Source organism: Cornus florida, unplaced genomic scaffold (genome assembly GCF_030987335.1).
Source record: "Cornus florida cultivar Cherokee Brave unplaced genomic scaffold, ASM3098733v1 CherokeeBrave_3.0.0_Hap2_Chr07, whole genome shotgun sequence".
Taxonomy (NCBI): Eukaryota; Viridiplantae; Streptophyta; class Magnoliopsida; order Cornales; family Cornaceae; genus Cornus; species Cornus florida.
The window spans coordinates 29,529,978-29,549,855 of record NW_026775577.1 but is presented as its reverse complement, the minus strand read 5'-3'; the positions used below and the strand labels follow the sequence as shown (position 1 = coordinate 29,549,855).

The window sequence follows — 19,878 nt, the reverse complement described above, 5'->3', positions numbered from 1 at the left end:
ATTTGATCTCTGTTTTCTTCCTAACCGTCTCCAAAACTTCCTCAGCCTTACTATATCGTAGTATTGTTCTAAAACCCTAAGCAAACATCTTAGGTGAATATTTATAGGCCACACTAATCCTAGGCTCAACTAAACCCTAATCTGATTTACTCGGCTCATAGAACAACCTAGGTTATATTCAATGTCGGCTATGAACTATAAACCTAATGTATAACTATCGGTGTGCAACCTTCCATACAGTCATGTTAAGATAGAAACTAATTAAATTTAATTAACTAAATTCAATTAAACAAGTTTGTAATTAATACAACTAAACCAATACTTAAAACAATTAAGTAATTAATACAATTTACATTAAAACAATTAAGCAAGTATATTAATACAATTTACAGTAAAACAATAAGTTTGTAATTAATACAATTAAACCAATAATTAAAACCATCAATTAATGAATATAATTAAATTCATAATTAAAACAACTAATAAAACAATTAATTAAATAATTAATTAAAGCAAAACAAAAGTCAATTAAATCAATTAAATTAACACATAAGCACTTTAACAATAAAAAATGTAATTTAAACAATAAAGTAAATACCAGGACTATCCTTTTGAAATTAGGGATATTATAATACTTACCTATCACAACATTCACGGCTGGCGAAGTTGTCGCTGTCATCAACTGCCTCAAGATTTCGCTTCTCGAGCCACCAGCTGCAACTGCTGCTCCCACACTACCACTAAAAACACTTTCACTAGTCGATGAGTCAGCTGTACCATCTGCTCGATCCGTTTCATCATCACTTATATGAACAACCGCCTCTGAACTTTCACTCTTTGATAGATTGACTACCGCTGCCTTTCATTTACGATGAACCAGATTTATGAGAGGTTCGTCACTTACATCACCTGACGTATCCTTCAACCATTCTTTACTGGTCCTCGACTTAAATGGAACCCCAGATTGAGCCGCACTTGTCCCAGCAGATGTATGACCTCTATTTGCTCTAGGATCGACAAGAAACCCAGCCACAGCAACCTCTGGCACTGCAGTATATGTCACCTCACCCATTTCTGAAGCTAAGGGGGCCATAGTCGAGCGATTCTTTCTCATTCCCTTGCGCGGTAAACGCAAGGACACATCATCCTTGTAAATTGGTACAGGCTCACATGGCTGGGGCACCTGCAAACAAAACATTTTGAATTTCTCCACACAATACTCCTAGAACAATCGATAGCCCTCTGTAATATCACCCAAGCGAGATAGAGAGGGAATCACAGTATAGTCCATACCCTCTTCTGCTAAATCATACTGTACTGAGAATCGATACAACGTTTTTTCCAACTCTTCATACTTTTCTACAAGATCACATGCCCCTGGCACACCCTGGTCGAACCCAATTTGCCTCGGCACCCGTTTTGGATTATACACGTTTACCACATCACCCAGCTCAAATCACCCAAGTAGATAACATAGCGTCACCATTAGCGCAAACGCCTGTTCATCACGATTGCAAGGCTCCTGGCTTGGGATCCGATCCGATCCGTTCCATACGGATCGGATTGGATTACCAGACCCACGGATCGGTGGCGGATTCTAAAAAATTGAATTCGTAGTCCACGGATCGGATCACGGATTAGGTTGTCAAAAATCCGATCTTATCCGTGGCAATCCGTGGGTAATCCATAATATATATATATATATATATATATATATATATATATATATATAATATAATATTAATATATAGCAACTCTATCTGTGACAATCCGTGTGCCACATACTTGACGTTTTTTTATTTTTATTTTTTTTGGTAAGTATTTACTGATAGTCTACGGTTTGAGGAGATTCATGGAAATTGTTCTGCTACCCCTTTTTTTTCACTGCACTGCTAGTCTGCTACTTCCTTTTTTTTTTCACTTCACTCCTACTTCTGGACCTTTGGTTATGTAATATTTGCCTATTTGGTTCACTGCTACTTTTAGACCTTTGGTTATGTAATATTTGGCATATGGATCTACTATCCCTTTTTTTATTTCACTTCACTGCTACTGCTATGTAATATTGCCCTAGTCCTACTATTTTTTCGGATAATTTGGATAACTAGTATCCTCTTGGTTATGCAATATTTTACAGTTTGATTATTCTTGTTATTATGCATTTAAATTAGGTTAATCTATGTTCTATTTTACACTTCTGTAATTGATATGAAATTGGTAAAAAATTAAAAATAGACTAATTTAGAAAATTTAGTCCGCGGATTGGATCTGATCTGATCCGTCATTTCACGGATCCGATCCGTGAAATGACGGATTGGTGGCAGATTCAAAATTCTCCAATCCATTGTGAGCGGATCGGATTAAGAATGATGCCTAATCCGATCCGTGGCCACCCCTACCTCCCAGTACAATGGTACATCGATTACTCCAGCCACTTTGTCCTTGTACGGCCTGAAAATGAATTCTGGTTTGCATATTGCTTAAAGGAACTCGCCATGTGCAACCAATCCAGCACTTTCCTCGCGCCCCTTCAGAGTCTCCCAATTCCAGAGGCAAGGGATCATAAGAGGGAAACCGCTCACACAAGAACAATTGTAGAAACCCAGTGGCTAAATACGACACCATAGGATATCGCCCCACCGATCGCATGTAATCTTCTGCAATCATGTCTAAACGATGGTATAACGTCCCCAAAAATAGAGGTCCTAAAAGGAGGGCAACACCACTGGCTATTTTAATAGCTATCTGGCACCACCTGATTAGCAGGGCATCGTTCGGGGTCCCAGGAAAAATATACTTCGATAGCCAGCACAGTACATACGCCGTTTGTTCTGTAGGATGTCCAATTTTATCTCCGTCGATCGCTGGGCGCTGTGATTTCTCACCTTTAAAAGAAGGTTGAAAGTCTTTGAAAAAATACTGTATCTAAGCCCCAGTTGTGCTTTTTCTAGCACCTTCACTCCTTTCCTCGCGCTGGCCACCCTTTGGTCCAAATAAGGATCCATAACTCTTCGTCTTTTCTAAACCCTCCTCCAAAACCTCAAGGATTGCTTGCTCTGCCACATCTAACTTAAGAGGCACAGAAAATTCTCCACCAATCACATGTAGACCCAATAGATGAACAACATCCTCCAAGATCGGCGTAAACTCGCCCATTTTGTGACAAAAGTATGGGTTGCGCTACATCATCGCGACAACAGCAAATCCAATCTAACAATATCCCTAGGAATTCTCAGAGTTCTAAATAAAAGCATGGCTCGAGCAACTCTCGCCTGGCACAGCCAATTCACATACAGCTTATGTGCAAAAATATGATCTGTCCACTCTACCCAACCACTACATGGTCTTACCGATGCTTTAAACAAAAAACTGTACGGGTACATACCTTACTCAATGGCAAAACGCTGCACACTACCGGCCGGCGGCCTAGCCCTTTCTTCGATGGCGCCCTCCTCCTCCATTAATTGTACGACTCCGCTATCTATTCCTTCCGTAATAACATTCCCGGTGGATGTCCAAAACCCATCTGAGGGCCCAAAATATGGCGCCCTATGCCACTCTGACTCCGGCGGCACCTCCGGCACTAGTTCACTAACCTTGCTTAGAGCCTTACGCTTCGTCATTTACTACTCTGTATCACTCAACGCCTAGAAGCTTTTGACACAATGGCTTCTTTTCACTCTTTTCTCCCTCTTATTTTTTCTCCTCCTCCTTCCCAGAGCTCTGCTTATATAGGCATGGCGGTTTTCTACGTTGGGGAAGATGACATTCAAACGTCACACCCACTAACGCAGTCATGCCCGAGTCAAAGCGTCACTTCCATTAATACCCCAACTGACACAAGTTACATAAGCCCACGTTTCCCAAAGTCATTACACCCACGCCTCTTTGCACGCACCCCATTTTCTTTCAAAATTTAAAAATGGCACGTGCAGGGGGGGCTAAATATGGATATAGTAAGGCCATGTCACCTAGTCAAAATCTAGGTGCCCCCCACGACATCATTACTCCAAAGCAGGAAAGACAAAATCACAATAAATTCAAAGGTTAGGGCGAGGAGTATAGCGACCCAACCATGAATCGTCGATCGAATGACCCAGAACCTAGATCCGACCAAGGCATGAATCGTCGATTGACGGGCCAGAACCTCGATCCAACCCAACTATGAATCGTAGATCGAAGGACCTAGAACCTAGATCCGACCAAGGTATGAATTGTCGATCGACGGGCCTATAACCTCGATCCGACCTAAGCACGTATCGTCGATCGACGGGCTTAGAACCTCGATCCGACCTGACCACGTATCGTCAATTGACGGACCTAGAACCTTGATCCAACCTAACCACGAGTTGTCGATCGATGGCCCTAGAACCTCGATCCGACCCGATCACGAATCATCGGTCAACGGGCCTAAAATTGTCCAACTTAACCAGAACGAAGAGTAAATGGTAGGACTTACTTCGTTATCAAGGGGAATACAGAAGGGACTTTGGAAATGGAGGATAGAAATTTAGTCAAGTCTTGTAAAACAAGACCCGAATTGAAGATCAGAGTGAGATATAGCCGAAGTAAGTATCGCTACTGTTAGGCCTGATCCTACTTGGGTCATTTAAGGGGAACATTACACTTATTAAGTGGGTCCTGAAGAATAGGAATTGGGGCAGCGTGATCTTAATGATTACGTGAGCCCTACCTTATTTAGAAGGAGGCCCAATAAGTGCTAATAAATCTCTCTTCAGTGACCTTAGGCTATAAAAGGAATAAATGGAAAAAGGTTACAGGTAGACTATTGAGACCATCGACTCCTGGCATTTTCTCTCCTACCATCACTCCAATCCTTGCTTTTGGGGCTAGCTTTCTCTCCCTTCCGTAGCTCTTCTGTTTCCTCGCATCGTCTTAAGCGATATACCCCAGACTCATTGACTTTTCAACGGTGTCCTAGGACCCAGTATTTACAGTCGTCATGCAAAGACCTAGAGCTTGGGGTTTGTGTCACCTCACCGGAGCTTGAACACACGTTAACCAGAGCTGTAATGAAACTCGTCACTAGGTCTCTTGAAGCTTGCCGTACCAGGACTAAAACACACAAAACTGAAGCTCTCCAGTACTGAACGGTTTGGTCTTTTTATGATCAGAGATGAGTGTGAAGTCCATTCATGTGTGACTTCATGCTCACTGTTCATGAAACCTGTAGGTCATCGGGTGAACGACCAATTGTTCGTTAACTAGGGAGAATGAAAAGATAACCCAGGGGCGGTGGTATCGTTGTTTTGCCACAGACCCAATCCGGTGACGGTGACAGCCATGACACAACCACGAGCATGAAGGTGACTGATGTTGGGTTTTAATCAAATAATTTACATGTAGAAATCAAGAATATTACAATTAATTAAAGAGATAATTTAGTCTCGTACCTGATTGATGATTAAAGTACATATACCTTTTGATTTTAGGAGGATAGCCTTAGAATTCTTTGTGATCCTGCAAAACATTAGAGTGTTTTACCCCTTCTGAGAGTTGTCCTTCAATAGGGCTGAATAAGGGTTTAAAACACTAATATATAACAATAACAGGGGGGATGGCTTCTCTACAAATAAACATACAAAAGTCTCCCTTCCTATTATGGAAATTAAGATATCAATTGTTAGAATTAAATCATACCAAATAAGTTAAAAAAACACAATCTAACCGTATAAAACCAAACTCCCAATTAGACCACCAAATTAGAAAGTACAACCCAATCCATCAAGTATCAATAATCACATTGCAATCCTATTTTAGAAAACGTAGTGTATAGGACAATAAATAATTTTATTATTTATATATATAAAAATTTCCAACAATCTCCCACTTGGTCCATGCACTCCAAGTTTTTATAAATAAAAAAAAAAAAAAAAAATGACACTGTGGATTGTAATAAGCTTTAGAAAAGACGAGTGGCCACTCAATTAGTTTTATAAAAATACAATTATCGAAATAGATGGATTGATACTTTAGAACACTCTCTTCCATAGACTTCCTCAATAGCGAAACATGAATGCATAGACAAGTAATATATTTGTTTAAACAGTTTCATGATCTCAAAACTCATTCCATCTTGGATTCAAGCAAATATAGTGGTTTTACTGTATTTCATGAGATGTGCAAACTGCATGTGGTCTAAACGTACACCTCACTATCCGTCATGTTTCATACCATCGCAGTATGTCACGTGAACATATTACAGCAAACCGCCAACATTTTGTTCAGTGTGAGGGTTTACCTATCGATATGGAGCCAATCTCATATCTAGTCCAAGTTATCCTCATAGAGTGTGAAATACTCTCACAGGCAAACTTTAATATTTATGTTTGGATTTACCAATGTGGTGTCAATCTCACATCTAATCCAAATAACCTCATGAGTGAAATACCACTCCCAGACAAATCTTATATTTGGATTTACCGATATGGTGTTAAACTCGTATCTAGCCCAAACAACCATATAAGTGAAATATCACTCTCAGACAACCTTTAATAATTATTTTGGACTTACCGATGTGGTACCAATCTCATATCTAACCCAAACAACCTCATGAGTGAAATATCACTCCTAGACAAACATAATAGCATGTGCATAAACCATATATATCAAGATAACAATAATGATGCATCATAACTTTATTTTGGATACAAATAACTGTCACCATAAGGTGTAAACTGGAGAAAAAATAACTGTCACCACAAGGCGTAAAAAAACTAACTGTAATGTAGCATATACAAAAGAAATACTAGACATCATAACATAATAACTCTCAAACACCTATCCGAATCACGTGCTCTTTAAATATTTTATTATCTTCGGCTGAAGACCTTTAGTGAATGGATCTGCAACAATCTTTCTATAACCATATGGGGAAATCTTAATGGCACTTAAACCTTTAACCTTCTCATGCTTGAAAATGTACTTTATGTCGCTGGGCTTACTACGTTTGGTCACCCTTAAATTTTTTCATATACTTAATTAATAGAAGTCTTTAGAGAAAGTTTAACTATTTTAATAGCAAGATCTCTATGGATCTTAATGCCAAGGACATACCATGCCCTACATGCCAAACACTCTACATAAAAAATATTAATATCATGTATCACTTAAATGTCATTGCTACCTTGCAAAATATTATTAACATATAGGACAAGGAAAGCAAAATGACTTCCACCGAACTTGAGATATATGCATTTATATATAAAATTCTCTTTGAACCTACAATTAGCAATCACTGTATCAAAATTCAAATACTACTGCTGTAAAACTTTCTTAAGCCATAAATGAGCTACAATGAAAGAATGACTCTTAAAAATTCCTTTAATGAAACTGGAGAAAAATTCAAAGAAATCAACACTTAATTTTTGCTTAAACACTTAGCCATCAATTTTGTTTTATATCCATCATACACCTCAAAATCACCAACTACAGCACACTTTCAAGCTCCAGAAGATCTCCTAAGCTAAACGGGCTTAGGAACTAGTTTGGAAACTAAAAGAAAGGCCTGTAAAGGAGAAATAATTAAATGAGTGGGAATAATTGATAGAGTTGGAATATTAGCTTTAATGGAAACCACTAAAGAAAATGAATGAATCTTGAAATAAATAGAATAGATGCTGAAAATGCTTTTCTGTAAAAGAAACTACAATATCTTAAACTCCCACTGGATTCGTCACTCTTGATGGATGTGTCGTCCTACCATAAGCTTAAGAGAGTGTGCATTAAGGCGAGGGTCAAGAGTTTTACATTTATAAAAGCCACTATTACCTTTCACTATAAATATAGCTAGGGTGAGTAGGGATCATCCCAAGGGATTGGAGGGTCGGACAAGGTTGTGGAATTGCTATTAGGGCTAGTAGGTCGAGTGATCAAACAATTGGTTGGTTGGTTGATTAGAGAGCAACTAAATTGAACTAAGTGATAACAAAATAATGCAATTACGAGTAAATAAAAGAGAGAAGAGTCTTGGGGTTTAGAGATCACCACCAAGCAATGCATTTCTATACTATTGACAAGTGATTAATGAGGGCAAATTGTGTGTTGCAATATTGGTGTGTGTGTGTGTGTTTGGTTGATTCAACAAGTAAGGATGACTAGTTAAGCATGTATTGTCTAAACATCATGTGAAAGGCACAATATATCTAAGCAATGAAGCATATATTGTCTAAACAAGCACATGAACATCTATTCTAACATACATAGACATATGGATAGAATGAAATGATCAATTGAAAGCATTTAACCACCTAAATCATTGAACAATCAAGATCTATATATATCAAAGTGTCAAAACATTAATTACAACACTAATCCCTTAATAATACACAAGATTAAGATATAGAAAACATGTTTGGGGCTAACTCTAGCCCCAAGAGGATGTCTAGCCACTCATGGTGATGTTGTTCCAACCCTCAAAGGCTAACTCCATGGAAGAAATCTGCTCCTTGTTAATGAAGAACTCCAATGGTGTCTCTAGCCTCCTCCTCCTTTCTTCTACACTAAGAATAGCCTCTAAAGTTGCATCTACCAAATGTTAAGTCTCCCTCAAAAAGTGCATCATCTTCCTTTTATAGGTAGGTCAAGTGACATACCAAATGAGCTAGGGTCGTGCAAAGAATATTCTCTAATGATTGGATAGAGGACGGATTGAACAAGCTGGCTTTTTAACTTTTTCGCACTGGAGGAAGTTCGATCGATCCTTGGACTTAGATCAATCGAACTGGCTGAGATCCATCGAACTGAGGCTGGATCGATCCAACTGGTTGAGCTTTTTGGGAAAAGACAAATCCGAGATATTTTGAGAGATATTTTTGGGAAAAGGACAAAAGTGGTTAGTGGGTGGTACAACTGTGGATAGGATCAATCATTTGGATAAGGACAAAAGTGTTCGATCGATCGAAGGGTGGTGTTGGATCGATCGAACTTTGGACTTTTTGCTTTTGGGTCAAGGTTTGGATCTATCTTGAAGTGCTGAGATTGATCAGTGTTCGATTGATCGAACCTTGGAGTTGGATCGATCGAACTTTGCTGCTTCCCACCTTTAGCTTCATTTGCTTCCTTCTTTCTCCACTTTGCTCATTTCTTTGTTTAATCCCAGAATTGCTTCAATTAAGCTCTTATTTGGCTGAGTTAGCTTATTTTCGGGATAAGTGCCTAAAAATGGAAATAATACGAAATCAATCTAAAACGATAGAGTAAGATAGATAAAGGTGCTAGAATGCCTAAGCTTACGGGGTTTCAATACGCACTTTTCAGCGGTCACCACACCCCCAAACTTAAATATTGCTAGTCCCTAGCAATGAACTAGAAAGTAAAGGAATGAAATGAACAACTATACAAGTATGAATCTAGGAAATAATAAATGGATAACGCCACTTTCGTAGGGAACACGATTGCACTTAGCACATGCAACAAGCCTTTTAAACCCCTAGGTTACCCCGAATGGACAAGTGAAGTCTCGTGAGGGTTTCCAGAAATGGTACCCACAAACATTAAGCTCATTCTTTCAAAAGAGGCACCAATATTGCAAACAAGCATTGGGAGAAAACTACCTCAAGTATGCAATTTTTTAACCCTTTTCAAGCAATCTCCCAAATTCTCAACATCAAGCAAGCAAGTATGGTCCTCCATACATTAAGAAAATGATCATGTAAATCAAAACAACTCTAGAATCCTTTTGAGTGGACCGGCATCAAATATATTGTTATCTAAGCCAACTAAAGAAATGATCACATCCTTACCCTCAAACTAGCACACAAATCTAGTACCGATCATCAAGACAAAAAGTGAACCTTTTATTAAAGCTTTATTATTCTAGGTGCGCTTATTCTTTCCACTCGATTATATATATATATATATATATATATATATAAGGATCAAAGATGGAAGCATGGTCCAATGTGTTAATCTATTAAGCTTTCTAGTGATTCATGAGGTCGAGCGTTAGGTCAATGACTCCCAAACCAGACGGCTTTAGGGCATTAGGCATTCAAATACCCCTACAGACTTACAAGCTCAAATTAACTAGGCTACTAATCAAGACAACAATCATCTAATCATTTCTCACTTCTCACCTTTTGGAGAAGTCCTCACTTTTTATTGCTTTTGCAACTTTTTCTTTTCTTTTCTTTTTTTTTTTTTTTTTTTTTTTTTTTGTATTCAATTATTAACCTAGAGTTTGGGCCCTCTACGTTTCGGCGCGAGAAGTTCAGTGCTTGATGAGGCTAGAATCCTGGCCACTTAGTGAATAAGGGTTGTTATCCACCTTTATTGAGAACAAAAGCTTTCAATGCATTACTAGCTCAATTGGGATATAACCAATTCAATAATCAAAAAGCATGTACCCCACAAATGAATGCTAGTGTGCGCCTGTGCTAGTGTAGAATTCTAGAATGAATCTCAAAATAATCACAAAATCAAGATGATGTGGACCACAAGTGCAAGCAAGATATCAATCTTTCGAAAAATTTACTCCTAAATGGCATCCACAAGGCATACAAGGAGTATTGGACTCTCAAGTCAAGCAATTTTTAAATTTTAAGCAATATAGTCCTCAAAAGATCAAAATCATAGCTAGATATGGACCAATCATAGAAATATCCCTCAATTACACAAGTCATGCTCAAAATTATTTCAAAATTTAAAGCTAACACTGCAAAGCACCATTCCCCCCAAACTTAAATGACACAATGTCCTTAATGTGCAAGAGAACAAAGGAAAGAGTATACCAGTGTAACTAAGGCATAGAATGATCGGGACTGAAGTATCCGAAATGGGTGGCATGGCCCCCCCAAACTTGGGATGAACTGTGGTCCTGAAAATTGGCACTTGGATAAACTCATCAGATAACAAAATGGGATAATTAATGCACAGTGGACATGCAAGTGTAAATGGGATAAACAGATAAAGAGATGAGAGATGTATAAGGGTGGTCCTGAAAATTGGGTAGCACTCTCTCACTGAAGTCACTGTGATGCACCTGATGCAGTCAAACATACAGATATGAGAATATAATATATGACATCCATAACAAAAACAGATATATATAAAATAGATAAAGTACAGGTACAACAGAAATATCAAAGCCGACAGACCGGCTGCAAAAATAATAGTACTACACAATGACAAAAATAAAGTATCAATAGTAGAGAGGGATCATGAGATAGAAGGAACTGGGAACTTAGGATGATAAGGTAGGACGGGCAGGTCGGGCTCCGCAGATATCTCTAGATAGATCTCGGAACATAGTCGCGACATCCGTGCGAAAGGCAACAAAATCAGCTCTGTGGGCTGTAAGATCAACTCGTATAGCAACAACAGCATCCTTAAGAGTCTGCAGGCGTACTCCAAAGCCGGGGGTCAGATCTAGAGCCTCAGGCATAGATGAATCAGAAGAAAGCTCCTGAGTCTGCTCCTACTCATGAATAGGCGACCCAACTGGAGAAAACTGTTCTGTGTCGTCTGCAGGGCACTTTAAGTCAATATATATATATGCTCGACAGCTGGATCGACTAGTGCATCGTCCGCTGGGGATTTGCTGCTGCTGCTGTCTCTGCCTCCTCCCAGCCTCTAGGTCCTCTGCAGCCACTACTGTGTGGTCCTGCAGTCTAGTAATAATGGCGTTGTAGCTCTTGGTCCAGTCCTTCTTCAGAAAGTGACAGGAACCTCTCTCAGGGTGCTCCCGAGGGTGAATAGGGTAGCGCTGGTCAATCAAAATCTGGGTGATGAGGTGGCTGAATGGGAGAGACTTAGCCCGTCCGGGCGTCTCCTTGCTAATGTACTCATCATATAGCTTCCTCATCACGCTCCAGATAAGCGCAGGAATGGACACCCAGTGCCCGATGTAGAAGGCATAGAGGGCTGTCAAATAATCTCCCCTCCTCTAAGTCTTGTGCCCTACCATGTATATGTTCCGGAAGAGCATGGAATCAATAAACCAAAGGTCATCTGGAGGAATGTCCGAGTGGTGAAGGTCTCGCCACTGGCATGGTGACCTGTAAGAAAAACTGCCATGTCGGCATATGAAGGCCTGTATAGCCTCGGATATGTCTCCTGAAGCTTTGGAGGACAGCGATGTGGGCAGTGGCAAGAGCAGGCTAGTGAGTCCACTGTGATGGTGATCTAATGGCCATCTATAGAAATGACCATCTCTGCTGTGGTACGCGGGGATGGTCGGAGGTTCTGGTAGAACAACCGTACCAGCCATGGGTAAACTGGCTCTGTGACTGGGGCAAGAATAGCTGCCAGGCCCCTCTGAATGATGTCATGGTAAGCGGATCGGGTCAACACCGATCTGGAAAAAAAGGCTGTGTCGAACACTGAATCATGGTCGACCGTTATATGCGCATATCTAGGCACAGGCTTATCACGCTCCTGAGCTGGCTGAGCTGGCTGGCGTGGTGGAGACGGTGCGGGTGAATGCTCAGCTCCAGCATGTGGTGGAGATGGTGATGGAGTAAATGCAGGATGAGCCGCACAGGTGGATGGAATATGATCAGCCTCTGCCTCAGCCTCGTGAGATGGTGACTGAGGTGGGGTAGCCTGTGCTGGCTCCTCCTATGCATGAGAGGGCTCTGTTAGCTCCTCTGTCCGTGGTCTGATATAGCGCTTAGGCCCGTGCTGCCTGTTGGCAACGGTCTTCCTCTTAACCATGGCTTGCAAAAAGAAAAAGAAAAACTTCCAATGGGAGTTAGTGCCAGAATAAGGAATTTTAAGCACAATATAGAAACATGTATGTCAAGTAAAATAGACAAAACAGATAGATGACATGAATCTATACAAGCGATAGGATATGAAACATGTTAAACAATGTAAGTATGAAATGCATCTAATGTGGAATATCACAGGCATTGGGCATATATGAGATAACATGAACATAAGGCATGATAAATGAAGTGTGTGTGTGAGATCTGTGAAGTTCAATCGATCATAAAAAGAAGTGAGATCGATCATAAAAGTTGGATCGATCGAAAATAAGTGAGATCGATCTCACAACTTTGATCGATCTGAGTCATGAGTTCAATCGATCTCTCAAGATCGATCTGAGATACAAGTTCGATCGATCGAACTGTGTGATGAATGTAAATAGTCACAGATCTGTGACTTTGGAAGCACGGAGCCAACACGAACGTGTTCGTGGGCCCATCAACACAACAAAACACAAAAATTATCACCCAATCATGGCCCATCCTCCCAAAATCAATTCAAAAATAAAAAATATAACAACATATATACACATATATATACACATATATACAAACATGCTTCAAGGTCATCAATGGTGGATTTCATCATAAAAATGGCCTGGATTCAACACTTAGAGTATGTGTGGATGAGATTGAAGCTTAAATGAACATGAGAGGCTCGGATCTTACCTCAAATCGAAGGGAGAGAAGTGGATACGAAGATTGGATGAGATCCGAGATGAGAGAGGTAGATGCGAAGCTTAGATCTCGTCGGAGAACTCGCCGAAGGTGATGATGATAAGCCACAGTGACGGCGACGAGAGAGAAGAGGGTTTGGAGGGTTGGATCGATCTTGAGACCTTCCAGGTCTATTTTAAAAACATTCCCGACAGAGTTCAATCGATCGAACTTCAACTGAGATCGATCGAACTTTGATGAACTCTCCTCAAAGTATTTTTTGATTTTTGAAATTTTTGAAAAATGCAAAACTAATATTAAAAATTAGAATTAAAATTAAAAATTGTAAAATAAAATAAAATAGAATAAAATATTTTTGGATTTTTATTTTCATATATATATTTTTTAATTGAATAATCAATAATAATTAAAAACTAAATAAATTAAAATATTTTTGAATTTTGGAAAACTTTTTGAAAAATAAAATAAAATGAAATGAAATGAAAACAAAATAAAATAAAAATGAAAATATTTTTGAATTTTTGAAATTTGAAAAGTCAAAACAAAGTCAAACAATGAAATGGAGAACTGAGATCGATCGGAGCAAGAGTTCGATTGATCAAACAGAGAGCAAAAATATGCAGGTTTTTGGTTCAAAAATTTGGCTAAGTGTTGGAACTTGAATATCGATCGAACTTTGAAGATCGATCGAACTTTGAAGTTGGATCGATCGAAGAACTTTAGATCGATCTTGGAATGTTTCGATCGATGAGACAGAGAGCAAAAATATGCAGGTTGATGCAAGCTCAAAATTTTTCTAAGTGTTGAGTCATGAGATCGATCGAACTTTGAAGTTGGATCGATTGAAGGTCTCCTGATCGATCTAAGAATAAGTTCAAACGATGGGACAGAGAGGTGATTTGGATGCAGGTTTCTGCAGGTCGAAATTTTTTTCTAAGTGTTGGATGCAGAATGGAGTTCGATCGATCGAACTCAGGCTTGAGATCGATCGAACTATGCAGAATGCTTAATAATGACATGAAAGCTCATGCAATCCTCACCAAAGTTCCTTTCAATGCATATGAACCAAAAACAAGTATCTAGACTTCGCAAGAAATGAAATTTAAGATAAAAATGAGGGAGGAATAGGGTTTTGACACCCTACGAAATGTTTTTGCTAGTCTTTAACGTCTCTAGCAAGACATTGGGCTCTTTTAGCATGAATCAAAGATCTTATAATGCATCTCCTCCTTGTTGGGGTGATAGATGCTTTGAACTCCACCCAACAAATAGTTCTTTGAAGAACTTGTTGGATTAAGCTCAAAAGAAACTTTTGATTCTTTATCTATGCAATCACAACTTTTGGGCTTCCATGCCCTTTCAAAGTAAGAATTTGAAACAAGACTTTTAGAATGCAAGGTTGAAGATGATCCGTTGGAAGTTTTGGTCTTACACAAAAGCTCACTTCCTTGACATTGAAGATCATGACATTTCTTTACAACATTAACCTCTCCTTCATATTTGTCAAATGAATTGGGTGTGGGATTAAAAATATTCAACTTCACCTTCATGTGGTCAAATGAGATCTTCATTATCCCCGTCCTACAATTGATGTTGGCATTAGCGGTTGCCAAGAAAGGACGGCCAAGGATAATGGGAATTTGGCTCTTAGGATTGGGGACCGGTTCCGTGTCTATGACAATGAAATCAATGGGAAAGAAGAATTTGTCAATCTTAATCAAAACATCCTCAATTATACCCCTAGGCTTCTTAATAGATCGGTTGACAAGTTGCAAAACTACCGACGTCGGTTTCAGTTCGCCTAGGCCCAATTTGACATAAACCGAGTATGGAAGAAGGTTAACACTTTCTCCTAAGTCAAGAAGCGCCCGATTAATGATATGATCACCAATAATGCATGAAGTAGTGGGTGAACCGGGGTCCTTAAACTTTGGCAAAGTGTTATGTTGTAAAATTGAGCTTACTTGCTCAGTCAAAACCACTTTTCTTTGTGTTTGGCTCTTGTTCTTTCGCTTTTGGGTGTACAAGTCTTTCAAGAATTTGGCATAAGCCGGAATTTGCTTGATTGCATCCAATAGTGGAAGATTGACTTTTACTTGCCTAAACATTTTCGTGATTTAATTGGTTTTTGCCTTTTGCTTGTCTTTTGAAATGGATCCTTTTAAGGCATCCGGAAATGGAACTTTTGGTTCAAACACTTTTTCAGAATTTTCTTTTGAACTCTCTTCAACACAAGAAGTTTTCAAATCATTTTTCAACAAAAATTTTTCAACATCATTTTTCAAAACTTCTTTTTCAAACACATTTTTCAAGACTTTCTCATTCACAAGATCATGTATATGCAATGAAGGAGGAATGGGATGTGAAACGGGACGGGTGACAACTTGAGGTTGCACCGGTTTACTCTCTTCATTGGACCTTTCAACTTGATTGTCCACAATCCTACCACTCCGCAAGGTAGTCACCGCATTAACATGTTCAATGGTGTGGCCTTCCGATGAGGAATGGGTTTCCACAACACATTGTTGCTTAGGTAGGGCATTAATAGGCATCTTTCCCTTCTCTTTTGCATTAAGAGTGCTTGCTATTTGCCCTATTTGGGTTTCTAGCTTCGCAATAGATTGAGAGTGAGAATGAAACAATTGAGTGTTAGCCTCTAAAGTGCCCAAAGCATTTAAAACTTTTTCTTTAAAGGTGAGACTTCTAGTATTTCCTTGGGAATAAGATTGATTGGGAAAATGAGAATTAGCAAATTGATTCCCTTGTGATTGATAAGGTCTATAACTTTGGGATCCTTGGTTTTGAAGTGGAGGTGGAATGTACTTCCATTGAAAACCGCCTTGGGAAGGGTTTGAGCCATCTCCTTGGTTTTTCCAAGAGAAATTCGGATGATTCCTCTAACTTGGATTATAATGAGTACCATAAGAATTGTTCCTTTAGTTCACAAAAGCTGCATTGACTTGTTCATTAGGTTCATTTTGCACTTGTCCATGAGGACAATGAGAAGTAGAATGAAGAACACTAGAACAAGTCATACATGTTTCATTTGATGCACGATGAGAATGGTTAGGGAAGGAAGATACTTGATTCGCCGAGTTTTGGTTAATAAAAAATTGATCAAATCTTTGAGATAAAGACTTCATTTCGGCTGCTATTTCATTTGAATGGTCGACTTGGTGTAAGCCAACACTCTTCCTACCTTGTGAATTTCTACCATTTTTGGATGATAATATTTTATGCAAAGAATTTTCACTCATGCTCTCATAAAGACGCCACACGTCATCCTCATGCCTATCAATATACGAGCCACCCATGGAAGCATCAACCATACCCTTATAGTTATCCGATAAACTCTCAAAGAAATATTGAACTAATTGCCATTTGGGCATGTCATGATGTGGACATTTCCTAAGCAATTCATTGAAGCGTTCCCATGCCTCATGAAACGTTTCTCTATCCCTATGTGAAAATTCTCGAATTGAGGTTCTCATGGCATTGGTCTTTGAAACCGGATAGTACTTCTTCAACAACTCTTGTTGCATTTCTGCCCAAGAAGTGATTGAAAAAGGCCTAAGATTGTTAAACCAATACTTTACCTTGTCTTTTAAGGTGAATGGAAAAAGTTTGAGTCTTAAAACCTCTTCCAGCATGTCCGTATATTTTACGGTGGAACATACTTCAAGAAACTCATCCAAATGCTTGTAAAGTTCTTCACTTAGAAGTCCATGATAATTAGGAAGCATTTGAATGGTTTGTGGCTTAATTTCATAATGATGCGCTCTAAATAGAGGCAATTGGATGCATATAGGTGCATTATACTCATTAGGCACATAATGGTCTCTTAAAGCAAGAGGTGGATTAGCTACTTGAGGTGCAACATGAACATCTTGGTTTTGAATTCCTTGATTAATGATGGCAGGTTGTGGAGCATACATTGGCCTTGGTATTCCATGTGAAATTTGGCTTTGTTGTTATGGTGGTTGGTGAATGTATGGCCTAGGCATGCCTAATGGTACTTGTATGTTCTCATTATGCACATTAGGATGAAGGATACCTTGTTGGTCTATGTGACCAAGGTCCTCAACATGATCATTATTATGGCCATCCATTGATAGATTGGTTCTATTTGAACTTCCTCTTCCCCTAGGATTTCTAATTACGGATTCAAGATGCAAATCAAGAGGGACAAGAGTTGGGTTCAATGAACGACGTCCATGCATGCATAATGCAAAACACAACAAGCACAAAGAATGACAAACACTATGCCTTCACAACAATGCAATTAGACTTCTTCCACAAACACTTGATTCATACTCCCATGCTTTAACAACAATGATGCAAAGAACAATTAAAAACAAGCCTCCATGCAGGCCGACGATTTAACTAAGGGATTGAGTAAAGAATGTCTCACAAAGCTCCTTTAGCACTTCAACTCCAAATTCAAAGCTTAGCTTAGCAAATTTTTAGCTTTTTTTTTTCTTGTTTGCTTAGCTTGAATGCTCCTTTGCTTGCTTCCTCTCCAACAATACACCTAGTCAAATAAGAACAACACAATAAGTAACCAAAAAGAAGAATAAAAATAAAGTAAAGACACGATCAAAAGAGTACTAATCCTAATTGATTCCACCATTCCGACGTTGCCTAATCCCCGGTAACGGCGCCAAAAACTGGTGGATGTGTCGTCCTACCATAAGCTTAAGAGAGTGTGCATTAAGGCGAGGGCCAAGAGTTTTACATTTATAAAAGCCACTACTACCTTTCACTATAAATATAGCTAGGGCGAGTAGGGATCATCCCAAGGGATTGGAGGGTCGGACAAGGTTGTGGAATTGCTATTAGGGCTAGTAGGTCGAGTGATCAAACAATTGGTTGGTTGGTTGATTAGAGGGCAACTAAATTGAACTAAGTGATAACAAAAGAATGCAATTAAGAGTAAATAAGAGAAAGAAGAGTCTTGCGGTTTAGAGATCACCACCAAGTAATGCATTTCTATACCATTGACAAGTGATTAATGAGGGCAAATGGTATGTTGCAATATTGGTGTGTGTGTGTGTGTTTGGTTGATTCAACAAGCAAGGATGACTAGTTAAGCATGTATTGTCTAAACATCATGTGAAAGGCACAATATATCTAAGTAATGAAGCATATATTGTCTAAACAACATGTGAAAGGCACAATAGATCAAAACAAGTCATTAATCCTTTCCTTAAGCTCACAATCCAAATACAACACAAGGTTAGAGACATATGCTACTTACATTCAAAAGCTTGGATCATCAAACAACAAGCATGGATTGTCCTCCTATTTAACACTACACTACAACTACACTACATCTACACTACTAGCATGAAAATAAACTAGGGGAGAGGCACAATCCATCAAGGAATAAGTATGAACCATCAAGAAAATCACAAGAGCATTCCATTAAGCACTATGTTTTGACAATCTCTAAATCTATAGCATCAGTACACATAGACATGCATCAATAACACAAAATCTAGAGACAAGCACATAAACATCTATTCTAACATACATAGACATATGGATAGAATGAAATGATCAATTGAAAGCATTTAACCACATAAATCATTGAACAATCAAGATCTATATATATCAAAGTGTCAAAACATTAATTACAACACTAATCCCTTAATAATACACAAGATTAAGATATAGAAAGCATGCTTGGAGATAACTCTAGCCCCAAGAGGATGTCTAGTCACTCATGGTGATGTTGTTCCAACCCTCAAGGGCTAACTCCATGGAAGAAATCTGCTCCTTGTTGATGAAGAACTCCAATGGTGTCTCTAGCCTCCTCCTCCTCTCTTCTACACTAAGAATAGTCTCTAAAGTTGTATCTACCAAATGTTAAGTCTCCCTCAAAAAGTGCATCATATTCCTTTTATAGGTAAGTCAAGTGACATACCGAATGAGCTAGGGTCGTGCAAAGAATATTCTCTAATGATTAGATAGAGGACGGATTGAACAAGCTGGCTTTTTAACTTTTTTGCACTGGAGGAAGTTCGATCGATCGAACCTTGGACTTAGATCGATCGAACTAGCTGAGATCCATCGAACTGAGGCTGGATCGATCTAACTGGTTGAGCTTTTTGGGAAAAGACAAATCCGAGATATTTTGAGAGATATTTTTGGGAAAAGGACAAAAGTGGTTAGTGGGTGGTACAATTGTGGATAGGATCAATCATTTGGATAAGGAAAAAAGTGTTCGATCGATCGAAGGGTGGTGTTGGATCGATCGAACTTTGGACTTTTTGCTTTTGGGTCAAGGTTTGGATCTATCTTGAAGTGCTGAGATCGATCAGTGTTCGATCGATCGAACCTTGGAGTTGGATCGATCGAACTTTGCTGCTTCCCACCTTTGGCTTCATTTGCTTCATTCTTTCTCTACTTTATTCCTTTCTTTGTTTAATCCCAGAATTGCTTCAATTAAGCTCTTATTTGGCTGAGTTAG

At 39.0% G+C, this 19,878-nt stretch overlaps 1 pseudogene; it reads left to right on the top strand.

The window, feature by feature from the left end:
• The first annotated feature begins 16,793 nt into the window (after nucleotides 1-16,793).
• Nucleotides 16,794-16,892, top strand: LOC132267777 (small nucleolar RNA R71; annotated as a pseudogene).
• Nucleotides 16,893-19,878: the final 2,986 nt, after the last annotated feature.